The sequence below is a fragment of the Giraffa tippelskirchi genome, chromosome 7 (genome assembly GCF_054371585.1).
Source record: "Giraffa tippelskirchi isolate mGirTip1 chromosome 7, T2T-mGirTip1v1.2.pri, whole genome shotgun sequence".
Taxonomy (NCBI): Eukaryota; Metazoa; Chordata; class Mammalia; order Artiodactyla; family Giraffidae; genus Giraffa; species Giraffa tippelskirchi.
Window position 1 is genome coordinate 95,458,514 of NC_137281.1, and position 13,950 is coordinate 95,472,463.

The following is a 13,950-nucleotide window of genomic DNA, read 5'->3' on the forward strand; positions in this document are numbered from 1 at the left end:
TTTTTTTTTGAATGGCAGTCTTTTTCCTGTATGCAGTGGAAATGGGGGGAGGGAGAGAGATTTGTTTTAATGTATACTTTTCTCTAATGTGTTTACCCCCAAATAAGTGAGCTGGAGTAGATACTTTGGCCCCACACAAAGTAAATATTTAGCTCACAAATTCCATACAGAAACATGGCCCCGGGTATTTGGGTTTCATAAAGGAGGATTAGCCTGGGGCAAAGGGCTGCTGTGCCTGCTCCATGGGATCCGGAGGAACGGGCCCTCCACTTGTGTACCACCCCTTTGGCCCTTAGCAGCCTCACTCCCACCCCACTTTTCCAACTGTGTCTTCTGCCGTGCCCATGATCTTTGTTGATTCTGAACCTTTCTGAGCTGCCCCTGAAGCCCCCAGGCTTTTGCTCATCACCCTGTCTGTGCTTCTCCCTCCACCAGAAGCACCCTCCGTGTCTTACCACTGAGCAAACATGACCTCAAAACTCCAAGGTCACCTTTCTTCTGCTCAGAGCCTTCCCTCCCCTTCTCGGGGCCGCCGCAGGGCCTTCTGCACAGTTCTCCCACAGTCTGTCCTCCAGATCTGCCTCCTCTGTTGCTGCTGTTGTTGTTGTTCAGTTGCTCGGTCATGTCTGACTCGTTACAACCCCATGAACTGCAGCACGCCAGGCTTCCCTAACCTCCACCGTCTCCCGGAGTCTGCCCAAACTCATGTCCATCGAGTCAGTGATGCCATCCAACCATCTCATCCTCTGTCATCCTCTTCTCTTCCTGCCTTCAATCTTTCCCAGCATCAGGGTCTTTTCTAATGAGTTGGCTCTTCGCATCAGGTGGCCAAAGTATTGGAGCTTCAACATCAGTCCTTCCAATGAATATTCAGGACTGATCTCCTATAGGATTGACTGGTTTGATCTCCTTGCAGTCCAAGTGACTCTAAAGAGTCTTCTCCAACACCACTGCCTTTTAACCTACTTGTCCACCTTACCCCTAAAAGCCCCTGGAAGACAAGGATGGTATCAAGTATTCTTTGAATCTAGGTGACTTGAATCTGAAATGGGTTAACCACTGGGCCTCATGTTTACTAGAATGCCTTCCTCTAGATGTATTTAAAAGGGGATCAATCAGAAGAATGATTCACAAAGCCCAGCCCTGAAGAATGACTCAAAACCTTCAGAAGGACAGATAAGATATTTTCCACCATACAGACCTGCATCCAGCCCAGGGGGAGCCTGCTGGCTGTGTCTAGATTTAAGGTTTATTTCCAGGTGACATCAGTTCAACTCACCTCCCATGCGTCTGTCTGCTCTGGGCAGTCAGGTGTCTGTGTCTCCTGCGCACCTCACCGCCCTGTTGGTAACTGTCTTCTGGAGTTGGGCCAGTGTGCCTTTTCACACCCTCAACACAGTTTCCCTTATCACTTGGCAACGTCCCTGCCTCGGTGCTTCATTGTATAGATCTGGCATTAAATTAGTAATGCAGTTAAAAATAAAATCAAGTAGGATCTTTATGGGCTTAAATTTAAAATTTTGTTAACTATACAGTTGACCTTCGAAGTTCAGTTTAACCATAAAATGCATTGTTTGTTTCCTAAGCTCAATTTTCTATTTCTAATTTGCTATTTTATTATACCTTTTTGGGGGGAAGGGTAAAAATAAACTAAATGCCTTAACCCAGTGTATAGAAGCTACCAACCAGATCCTTGTTTTTCTTAAAGGAGCACTTGAAAATGTGTAAAGATCATTTTTTTAAGGTTTACATATTATTGGAAAGTAAAGCAATAGGAATACGGACTCCGCCTGAACCTGAGAATGCTACAGGCACCATAGCGATGGCACTTGTGGTTCGCCGAGTGCAAATCCACATGTCCTACACAAATACAGTTCACTTTCGTAGTTTGATATCTCTTCACTCATCTTAAACACCTTAAGGTATTTGGAAAGGGAGGAAGAAATAAAACAGGTGAACCAGCTGAGATATGGCTAGGAACAGTAGTACTTCATTTTGATTGATGTTTTTACAACCTTATCTTCTAGATAAAAGCTACTGTAAACAAAAGCCTACCTGAATTGATTGTATTTCAAGGAGCCACCTGTGTGCAGCGATTGGTTCCCAAATGCTTAGTTTTTCTTAACAGTCAGTTCCCACCCACCTTACAGTCACCACCTCAACCACCAGGAGTGGCCCTTCCAGGGAATGGTACTTCTGTTTTCTATCAGATTTTAAGCCACAGCATCATCTCCTCCATAGCAACCTGGAAGAAAGGGATTCCTAATAGCCCCTCTGGGAGCTAGCTTTTCAGAAGGTGCAACTCAGGCATGTTTTTAAGGCTCATTTTCTCATGTTTAGAAATGATTTTTCTTCCCTACATGGTGGAAAGTATCAGCAAAAGATTTTTTTCCCCCAAATGTTGTTGTTCAGTCATGTCCAACTCTTTGCAACCCCATGGACTGCAGCATGCCAGGCTTCCCTGTTGTTCGCTATCTCCCTGAGTTTTCTCAAATTCATGTCCATTCATTCGATGATGACATCCAACCATCTCATTCTCTGTCGTCCCCCTCTTCTCCTGCCCTCAATCTTTCCCACAATCAGGGTCTTTTCCAGTGAGTCAGCTCTTCGCATCAGGTAGCCAAAGTATTGAAGCTTCAGCTTCAGCATCAATCCTTCCAATAATATTCAGGGTTAATTTCCCTTAGGATTGAGTGGTTTAATCTCCTTGCTGTCCAAGGGACTCTCAAGAGTCTTATCCAGCATTTCAGTTTGAAAGCATCAATTCTTCAGTGCTCAGCCTTCTTTATGGTCCAACTCTCACATCCATACCTAACTACTGGAAAAACCATAGCTTTGACTATACGGACCTTTGTCGGCCAAGTGATGTCTCTGCTATGGTAGCATCCACAGCTTCTCCTGAGGCAGGGGCTCTGCAGTGTTATTCGTTCATGTATTCGTGTATCCACTCAGCCAATATTCATTGGTTGACTCTTGCATGCCTCTGAAATACAAACTGTTCTCATGGAACTTTGTATTCTAGAAGTGTTTGTTTAATAACTGCCAGGCTGGATTATTTATATTTTTTTTTTTCTGAGAACTATTTTTTGTTTGTTTGTTTTTCTTTACCAGGCCATTTTTCCTAATAACCTGAATGGTTCTACCTTCTCATTTTTTTTCTCCTCTTTCCAGCATTTGCCTTTATGAATCTGTAAAATTGAGAGGTTTGCTTTTGAGGAGTGTGATGGTTTAGCCGGAGAGATTTTCCTTATCATGAAGTATTTATTATGAGTAAAAGAAAATTTTAACTACACATTTAGAGCAAGTTGGGATCTGACATACCTGAAGCATTGTGTCACATTTGGTTAATGATGGATTTATAGGGCAAACATGTATCAGCCTTAATCCTTTAGTTACTTGACTTTGCCAAGGATGAAAATTCCGATAATTTTTTTATTTTAAGCAGACTTATATATATCCAGAACCCATAAATCTCTCTGTGTCTTGAGATAAACGTCTGACTGAACTCTGGGTTACCCTGTGATCTTCCATGAACTGAGCCGAGGAAACAGAGGCCTCCTCCCCCACTACCTAATAATAAAAGACTATGTGCAAGAAGTTGGCAATATTTTTCTGATAAAAATATTTTCTGTTTTATAATTTCTGATTTCTAGTATTCAGGAAGTTGGTAATAAAAAGTTCAGAAATAACCTCAACATTTATCAGAGCAAGTCTATGGTTGACTCACTGGCAAATACCAAAATGGACTATTGCACCGTCAGCCCATGTGTTGCCAGCATGATGATCACTTTCCATTATGGTTGTCATATCAATTATAAATTCTCTGGCATCAAACCCTAAATCAGCTGAAACGATGGGTTTGCCTTTGGCATGTTTCCCTGGGGAAATAACTGAGAAAACGTAATAATTCACACGACCAATTTTGTAAGCTACCCCAACTTTTGGAAGAAGGCTGGGGTATAAATTCTAGAGAGATAGATATGATTTGCACCCTAGGTCCCATGAAGTGTCCCCTCACTCTTAGTCCTTAAGTGTTTTCAAAGCATATATGACCTTGGGTACGTTGTGATTTTTTTTTATTGTTTGGTTTCTTTCACTGCATTTGGTGTTTCTCTTTTCTTTCCATCCCATTGGAGAAAAAAGGAGAAACATTGTACTGTCCACTTCATACATCCTCATTTGAAACAAAAAACATACCTAAGCTCATTCTCTAGTTTCACAATAAAATAATCTCAATATGCTTCTGATTCTGCCATCCCTCTCCATCTCTCAGGACCTCTCTCTAGTCCCAATCTTCATTCTTCTCTCAAAAAAAATGGGTTTAATGGAGAAAATTAAAAGGCCATTATATGAATAAATGCAGCATAGCTGAGAACTTACCTTGTGTATGAAGACTTCTAGAACACCATGTGATTGTTCTAATTATTCTTGCACTGTGAATCTTTTGGCATTTTATTTATTCAATCACTATTATTGTATTACTCAATTGATAACTTATTTTTACACTTAAATATGAACAGTTCTACATTATTAAAATTTGAGTTATTCAGTACCTTAGAGAGAGGAAGATCATTTCTTTTGTGACTCCATGCAGAATGGATGTGCAGGCTTACAAGTAAATTCTTAATAGGCAAATGCAGAGAGCCTGCCCCACTGCCAGGAGGTGGTGTTTCTCCAAGGAAACAGATATTAAAAACAATGGGTTAAATATGAAAAAGCTTCTGTCTTTGTTTTCTCTCCCACCTACCTCAGTTTTTCTCTTTTGAGGAGAGATTTACTATAGGCAGGAAAGACTGTTAGTATAGCATCTAAGAATACCCAACACAGGACAAAGTGAAGTGGAAGTTAAGCACTTTTCCAGGCAATTTAATGTAGACATGAAAATGCTGAGTTATATAAACACCAAGGAGAATTTCAGGTATTTATATACATTTTAAATTTTCTTCAAAATAATATATTATCTGTTTATTTTCTATGTGGCATAAAAGCCAAAAGTGAATCAGTATTTCTCACATATTTTCCTCTTTTATTTTCAAGATTATAGACAGTAAGTTAATGTTACAAAGATATAGACTTGCATTTTTAATCATGAAGATCCATAAACCCATAGAGAATATTCGTAACTAGGATTCTATTTCTTTAGTCATTTCAATTTGCAAACACAGAGTTGCCAAGCCAAAAAAAGCAAATGAAACAATCAATTTGTATTTTTACTTCATCTCTAGATAATACCAAAAAAAGAATATTTGCTTTGTATGTGAAATTGACCATAGTGCCAGAACCTTAAGTCGCTGTATTACATGATCACTAATCTATTATTATTGTACTCATATTTATACACAGGCATAAATATGCCCATACTTTGCATATAAACATGTGCAAGCATATTTCACTTGGACTGAAAAGTTATTTACAACTCTGTCTGGAGATACATACAACAGTGATTAACAAGTGCGTAACCAATCTACAACACACAGATTAAAACTAAATAAACAGTGTAAGAGTTTATTTTAAAACAATTACAAGATGTTTTATATTTCTCCTTCGTCCTGGACTGTGTGTTTGAGAATGCATTCTTCATAAAAACCACATGCAAGTCTTTTTGATGGTGAAACAATTGACTTCCAACAGCCACATGTCTGCACACATCCTCAGAAGATACTTCAGACCCCACACAGCAACTCAAAATAAGAAAGAGGGGAAAAAAAAAAGATTTTCTGCTATTCCTCTTTTGGAAAGGAGTTTTCTATTTGCTTGTGAATTGAAAAAGTTTGGGCTGGGAACAAAGATTTGAATCAATACAACTAGGTTTTGTTTTTATTGTTTGATGAAGACCCTCATGACCAAGGACTTGACTAACATCATCAAATCATTCCATAGTCCTCTTGTCATCCTTCAGATGAAAATTGTTTATTTTATTGACTTGACCCAGATTTATATTGCAGAACCCTCATGCATTAGAATCCTTTTTTAAATGTAATTATAGTAACGCAGCTCTTGAGAAAAGAAGTATATGATCAGTGTCATGAGTTTTCTCTTACTGTATATAGAGAGCCAAATTGTACAATAGAATATGAATCCCACTACCATTCACCTTCATAGTATCAAAAGAGATATAAAAGTGTGTTGATTTTTTTTTAAATACATAGTTATTTTTTCTTGAGCTGAAACCATTGATAAGCGAAATTAATTCCATAAATATGAGATACATTTCTGACCATTTCTGTGCCTCAGTTTTTTCATCTGTGAAATGGGGATAATCATAGCACACATGGCCTACTCCTTCTCACATAAGGGGCTGGCTTGTGCATATTAAATTAGCCTGTACATGTAAAAGCACTTGAAACACTGCCGACCACATAATAAGCATGCAGTAAATGTTAGTTACCTCTTTGCTGTTGGGTACTGGAGTCATTGTATTTGTATTTAAACAGTATCTTTATAGACGTAATGTCTGGTCACAGGCCCTCTGAAATCTATGGAGAAATAGAAGCTACATGGGCTTTAGGAAACCAACCAGGGAGTTAACTATTGGGGCTAATTTAGCAAAATGATATCTAATATGCAACTGGAAATCTCTCAATTCCTGCATTTACATTTCATTTCAGCCTCTCTGAAGAGGGTGCCTCAGTCAGTCCGTCAGTTCAGTCACTCAGTCGTGTCCGACTCTTTGCAACCCCATGGACTGACTGTAGCATGCCAGGCTTCCCTGTCCATTACCAACTCCTGGAGCCTACTCAAACTCATGTCCAATGCGTCAGTGATGCCATCCAACCATCTCATCCTCTGTTGTCCCCTTCTCCTCCCATCTTCAATCTTTCCCAGCATCAGGGTCTTTTCCAGTGAGTCAGTTCTTCGCATCAGGTGGCCAAAGTATTGGAGTTTCAGTTTCAGCATCAGTCCTTCCAATGAATATTCAGGACTGATTTCCTTTACGATGGACTGGTTGGATCTCCTTGTGGTCCAAGGGACTCTCAAGAGTCTTCTCCAACACCATAATTCAAAAGCATCAATTCTTTAGCACTCAGCTTTCTTTATAGTCCAGCCCTCACATCCATACATGACTACTGGAAAAACCATAGCTTTGACTAGACAGACATTTGTTGGCAAAGTAATGTCTCTGTTTTTTAATATGCTGTCTGGGTTGGTCATAGCTTTTCTTCAAAGGAGCAAGTGTCTTTTAATTTCATGGCTGCATTCACCATCTGCAGTGATTTTGGAGCCCAAGAAAATAAAGTCTCTCACTGTTTCCATTGTTTCCCCATCTATTTCCCATGAAGTGATGGGACCAGATGCCATGATCTTAATTTTCTAAATATTGAGTTTTAAGCCAACTTTTCCCTCTCCTCTTTCACAGAAGTCTTAATAATAGAAGAAAGTTAGTAGTCTTCTCTTTTCTCCATAAGTAAAACTACCATCCACATAATTCCTGTTTTATAGGATAGCACAGAGGCATGACAAGGAAGAGAGGGTATTTTTTTTAATATAGTTTAAAAGAAATAAGCAACTCCTTCCTGAATTTGGGAGCCCACGTTTTCTGTCTGTGCCTCTGAGTTGCTCAGAGAGTTGTGGAAGACTTGATATATAATTTGTGCCGTATTCTGTCCAACATTCACAACCTGACAACCTCAGAGATTATCTGAGGATAGCTAAATTTTTCTGAAAAACTAAGAATTTACTCTCCGAAATACCATTTTTAAAACATTTTTGTTGACAATTTTTTAAAAAATATCTTACAGATTGAGCTGCCTTTTTTAACTGAACAAAATGTAACCAGCATTTGTTTTTTCTAGATTGTCCTCAGCACCTGTTGAGATTGACAAAATCTATTTGCCCCAACACCCAACAAGCTTGGATTATCCCAACTGGGTTTTTTAAAATGTCTGTTCCTTAGTTGTCAACAGTCACCTCAACTGGCAAAGAGCTGTGCCTATAACCAATATCCCGCATCCTGTCTCCACCCTCTCTTTGCAGCTTCAGGAGCCCAATAGCCAAGTTTAACACCAAAACCACAGAACTGGGGGAAACATGCAGAATTCTTCATTTCATATATGATTTCTCTACTTCTTTGGGAAACCTCAACATCCTAGATACACAGCAGGGAGGGGCATTGGGGTATAGTCAGTCAGGAACCAAAAAGCTCTATTAGTGTAATAGGACAGAGTTGCTTTGTATCTGAGATTTCCCTTTATAAAGAGTCGCTACTTCATGATAATCTCATTCAGTAACTCCTTCTGCTGTATAGTCTAGGTTCAAGTTTAACTGACAAAAGCCAACCTATAGACAACAGGACGCTCCATACTGCATATGTTGAAAAATGGTAAAATGGTATATGAGTACTCAAGTCTATGGTGCAGGTAGATCTATTAGTTATCTATTGCTATATAAAAAACTGCCCCAAATGAAATGACTTAAAATAACACACATATGTTATCTGACTTTTTCTGTGGGTCAGGGATATGGCTGTAGCTTTCCTGAGTCATCCTCTTTGCTCTCTCTCACGGGCTGCACTCGAGGCATTGGCCCAGGGTCTGTGGTCTCATCTGGAAGTTTGACTGAGGAAAGGTCCACTTCCAAACTCACTCAGTGATTGTTTTTCATGTTGAATCAAAATCTGATTCTTAGTTACTTTCAAGCATTGCCCTACATTCTGTGCTCAAGAGCTACAGCAGGAATCCAATTCCTTCTCCCAGGAGCACTGTAAAAATCCAAAGGTGGTGAATGAGCATATTACCACCTTAAGTGTCCATTTCAAAGTTGTATATACTTTGTTATTCTAATGCTTCCTCACTCATCCTAGAGTTCTCCTCCAGATCAGTTCCAGACTAGAGATATTCTCCTTAAAATATGACATCAAAACCCTCCACAGCAATCTAGGTGTGGTCTGACGTACATAGAGCATCTCTGCTCTTTTTCTGGTTGAAGTCTAATACTGTGTTACCATATTTAGTAGACTGATCACTACATCATAGCAAGACAGTCACAGACCCTTCAGCCAGTCCTGGCGTCCAAAGCAGATTCCTCTACTTTTTAGCTACATGACCTCTGGCAAGATACTTAAATTTCTATGTGCCTCAGTTTCCTTTCTTGTAAAGTGGGGACAATAACTTCCTCCCTCATGGAGCTGACCTGAGAATTAAATGGATCCACACTTGTAAAGTGCCTAGAACAGTGTCTGTCACATAGTCAGTGCTATGAAATTATTAATAATTAACATTGTTGTAACTATTATTATGACTAACACTATGATCTGTAAGTATGCCATTGGGGTGCTCTTCCTGGTCACTAATAAAATTACCAAACCATGGCAATGGCTGAGCCCTTCCAACTTGCCTGTGTGTAGGTGGCCACTGATCCAGTAACCAGTGCAAAGCTGTGTGATCCTGTTATTACTAACACTGCGTTCTCCATCTTGTCCAAGGGTATCTGTCATGTACCAGGTACTGTGCTAGGTCTAGAGGATACAAATGTAAGTGAAACATGGTCTTTGCCCTCAAAAGGGTCACAATACAGCAGAGAGACAAATGGTGAAGCATATAACCTCTGGGAGACGCATATGCACAAACCTGCAAAAGGGTACCCAGTTTTCATTCCAGTCTCCTATTTAATTTCTCTAAATACTCTAAAATGGAAGGAAACCAGAGAAACACATTTATAAGGTTGTCATTAGTTATAAGGAGCTTTATTTTTAATACCCTCGAGGTCTGTCATGGCTTTTGACTTTGACCTCCCATTTTTTTGAAGAGATATTTGTTATTTTTGCTAATTTGGTAGTATTTTATTTGCAGGCAAAATTAACTGTTCAAGAGTCACTCACATTCCAGGCTGTGCTCCACAGTAGTTTTTAAAATCATTTGGAGGCTTTGATCTTATTACTTGACCATGAAAATAGCAACTTCCAAATTATAGTCAACCTTGAAATGTGTTTACACAGTCAATTCAGAGATCCATACACATCCCATTACCCAGTATCTCCAGCCTGGTAGGGAGGGCTGCAGTCCTAGTAGACCAACCCTCTGCTTTACACATTTGCTCATATCCAGGGACTCTATTTTCTTTTAAATTCTGTTAATAGTCTCTTTGATTTTTATTGGTCACAAAGGTTGTGTTTGCCTTCCCAGTGATATCATTCTTGTCCAGTAGACATCAAAAAAGGTGAAATCTCTAGGTGCCTAAGCATGTACTTGCCCGGCATAAAAATTTCCTGGGTCTTGGTTCTCTCCTTGTTTTACACCTTCTCAGATGGAAACACTAGAGATGGGTTGCTTGGTTTTTCAAATTGTCGGCCTACATGCTCCCTTCTGTAAGTTCCAGTAATCAAGGAATTGATCATACTAGGTTGCTTAATGTGGTCAGCCTCTTCATAAATGAATAAGTTGCTGAAAGGTTGTCTTGCCAGCATCTGATAATCTCTGGATCCTGAGCTATTGGAGAAACATCAGAAATGCACTCAAGGTGTTGGGAACAAGGCCAGATCTTGTTATCTCATTAAATTTCCAAACTTGTCACCATCTGTAGTCCCCATTATTTTTGTCATTCAAAGACTACATAATTTGAAAGCCTTCATCTGCCAATCTCTATTTACAAAGGGAAGTTATTATATTTCCTTGTTTTTAATTAATTAAGATATACTGTCAGAGCTTTTGAGTCACACAAGAGAGCTGGTATTACCCAAGTTAGTATAATGTCACCCAGAAGCTAGGGAACAAAGATTTAGGTGGTAGAGCCTTATTATGAGTCATTTCCCATATATACTAAAAATAGCTCAAATATCTGTGTTGCTACCTTTAGAGGGTCCTCCTAGCAAACCACTACATGAAATGTTCAGATCCACAATCTTCCATTTATTTTTGTTTAATGTATTTATTTTAATTGGAGGATAATTGCTTGACAATATTGTGATTGGTTTTTCTGTTTATCAGCATGAATCAGCCACAGGTATACATACATGTGTCACCCCCATCCTGAACCACGCCTCCCACCTCTCTCCCCACCCCATCCCTCTGGGTTGTCCCAGAGCACTGGCTTTGGGTGCCCTGCTTCAATGCATCAAACTTGCACTGGTCCTCTGTTTTACATATGGTAATGGACATGTTTCGGTGCTATTCTTTCAAATCATCCCACCCTCGCCTTCTCCCACTGCATCCAAAAGTCTGTTCTTTACCTCTGTGTCTCCTTTGCTGCCCTGCATGTAGGATCGTTGGTACCATATTTCTAAATTCCATATATATGCATTAATATACAGTATTTGTCTTTCTCTTTCTGACTTATTTCACTCTGTATAATAGGCTCCAGGTTCATCCACCTCATTAGAACTGACTCAAACGCATTCCTTGTTATAGCTGAGTAATATTCCATTGTGTATATGTACCACAACTTCCTTATCCATTCATCTGCTGATGAAAAGATGCTCAACATCACTCATTATCAGAGAAATGCAAGTCAAAACCACAGTGAGGTGTCATCTCACACCACTCAGAATGGCCATCATCAAAAAGTCTACAGACAATAAATGCTGGAGAGGGGGTGGAGAAAAGGGAACCCTCTTACACTGTTGGTAGGAATGCAAACTGGTACAGCCACTATGGTGAACAATATGGAGATTCCGTAAAAAACTGGGAATAGAACTGCCCTATGACCCAGGAATCCCACTGCTGGGCATATACCCTGAGGAAACCAGAATTGAAGGAGACACGTGTATCCCAATGTTCATTGCAGCAGTGTTTACAATAACTGCGACATGGAAGCAATCCAGATTCACAATCTTGCAAAACATTTTCTGGTTGCTGATTTCATCTGTTGCCTCACAAGTGAAACACAAGTCCACTTTCTTGGTCATCGAGGTGTTCCCCAGCCTGACTTTAATGCCTAGAAATTGCCGTTTTCGTAAAGAGCCGTCACGCCTCGTGTCCTTTGGCTTATGATTCAGGTAAAGAGCAGGGTGCTCTCACTCTCTCAGTGCTGGTGATATGTGTTTTTGTTTTATTAAATCTTTAAAACACTGGGCTTGTTGTTTATGACCTCTATATATTCTTTTGTTCTTTTCCATGACTGGTTAGATTGCTTTTTTTTTTCCTCCCTTTGTAAAAATATGAGCACCTTTCTAAAGAACATCACAGCTTCCAAAATGGCTGCATAATAAAACAGGGGAAACGTGTTGAGGTTAACATTAGGTTTCTCAAGATTGTGACTCAGGGCTGCTTTACTGATAGGAAGGTTTGAGGCGTCTCAGGCATGATCCTCAGAATCACAGATCTTCCTGCTCTTGCCAGACTTGTTTTGACAAACCCAAGATCGTCTGATACTAGTCACAGAGGTCTTTGTGAAATCAAGATACCAAGCGGTATCCATTGCAGACAGTTGTTTGTGATTGAGAGTTAGTAAGAAACCCTCGGTTAAAATGGAAGCAGTACCTTGTTTAGGTGTGAGCTTCACCTGATGGGCATGTAAGCACGGGGTGGGAGGGTTGGGGGGGTGAGAGGGGGAGTGGCGGGGGGGCGGGGAGGTGCGCATACCTCGCACCTTAGGTGCCTGATTCTTCTGACCACAAAGGAGACTCTTCAGAGATACTGAGAAACAAAAGCACATGCAGTCAGCCCTGAGGGTAAATGTTGCAGGGCCTGGTACTCCAAGGCATTACATCCTAGATGGCTCCTCTGTCCCCCCCCCCCCCCAACATGTTCAGTTGTTGAGAGTCGCCATCTCAGGATTCTATCCCGGCACTAAGAGGATGCAAAGGTTTCAGTTAATCTTGCATCCAGCTTGGCTACCTTCCTAATATGAATCCCCAAATAAACCATCCCATGATATCCAGCTGAACTTGTTCCTGTGCATACAGTATTTCGCAGCCCATCCTGTACTGTTTGTTTTGGCAAGTACACTTCAGCATATAATAAATCATGGAAGGAAAAAGCCTTTTGGCCTAGCTCGCCTCAGCCCGCTGTAATGTCAGAATACAGAAAGCAGTTCTGTTTTTAGACATCCTTTTACTAACCCAACATTCATAATTTATGATTTCACTGTAAAATTCCTGCAACACGACACCAAAAGTAGAGCTGCCCTTTAATTAAGTACACTTGGTAGGAAAAACGTGAAGCTGATGTGCAGAACATCTCTGTGTGCATGGTGATTGATAATGATTACATCTTTATGAACCCAACCTAGAGGTCTCAACTTCCTGCTGACTACTTCCTGAGTGTACTACTAACTAAATTGGAGATAATTCGGAGGCATTATTTAGAAATACTGAGGTTTTAAGCCTGCATCTGTCAAGACTTTTTCTCAACTCTACGTGGCATTATTCCTTGTTTTCGTGATAAGAACCTACAGCCAAATTTCATGCCATGTTCACGCTTAAGAGAAATTGTAATGCAGAGAGAGGAGGGTCAACAGATTTCTTTGTAGGATTCCAGTTGTCATATGCCATTTTGTTTTTTAAAATTACTTTTCAAACATTTTTTTTTTCACTTAATTGAAAATAGGTAAGTTTAACCTTTAAAAAGGTGCCTCAGAATGTGAAAGCGTTAATCGCTCAGTCATGTCCAACTCTTTGGGACCCCATGGACTGTAACCCACCAGGCACCTCTGTACATGGAGGCAACCCTCCAGGCAAGAATACTGGAGTGGTTGCCATTCCCTTCTCCAGGGGATCTTCCTGACCCAGAGATCAAACTCCGGTCTCTTGCATTGCAGGCAGATTCTTTACCATCTGAGCCACCAGGGAAGCTGTGCTCAGCTGTGCCTCTGAATGTTAAAAGGCTAAAAGCCCAAGCCTGGTGTTCCCCAGCTCAATGCTACTGCAACTCTGTTTTATCCTTCATCAGCTAAGTCACCATAACACCTGACTGAGAGGAAATCAGGATAGTGAAATAGTTCAGGTTCCTTGAAAAAAAGGTAACAAATCCATCCAAGGTGGTAACATTTGTATTAAATAAACTTTTTGGTCCAAGT

The 13,950-nt window shown here is 40.2% G+C and overlaps 1 protein-coding gene across 5 annotated transcripts in view; it reads left to right on the forward strand.

Annotated features, from left to right (window-relative positions):
• Nucleotides 1–13,950, forward strand: part of CDIN1 (CDAN1 interacting nuclease 1) — a 233,470-nt gene that overhangs the window by 217,979 nt on the left and 1,541 nt on the right. The window lies entirely within an intron of this gene.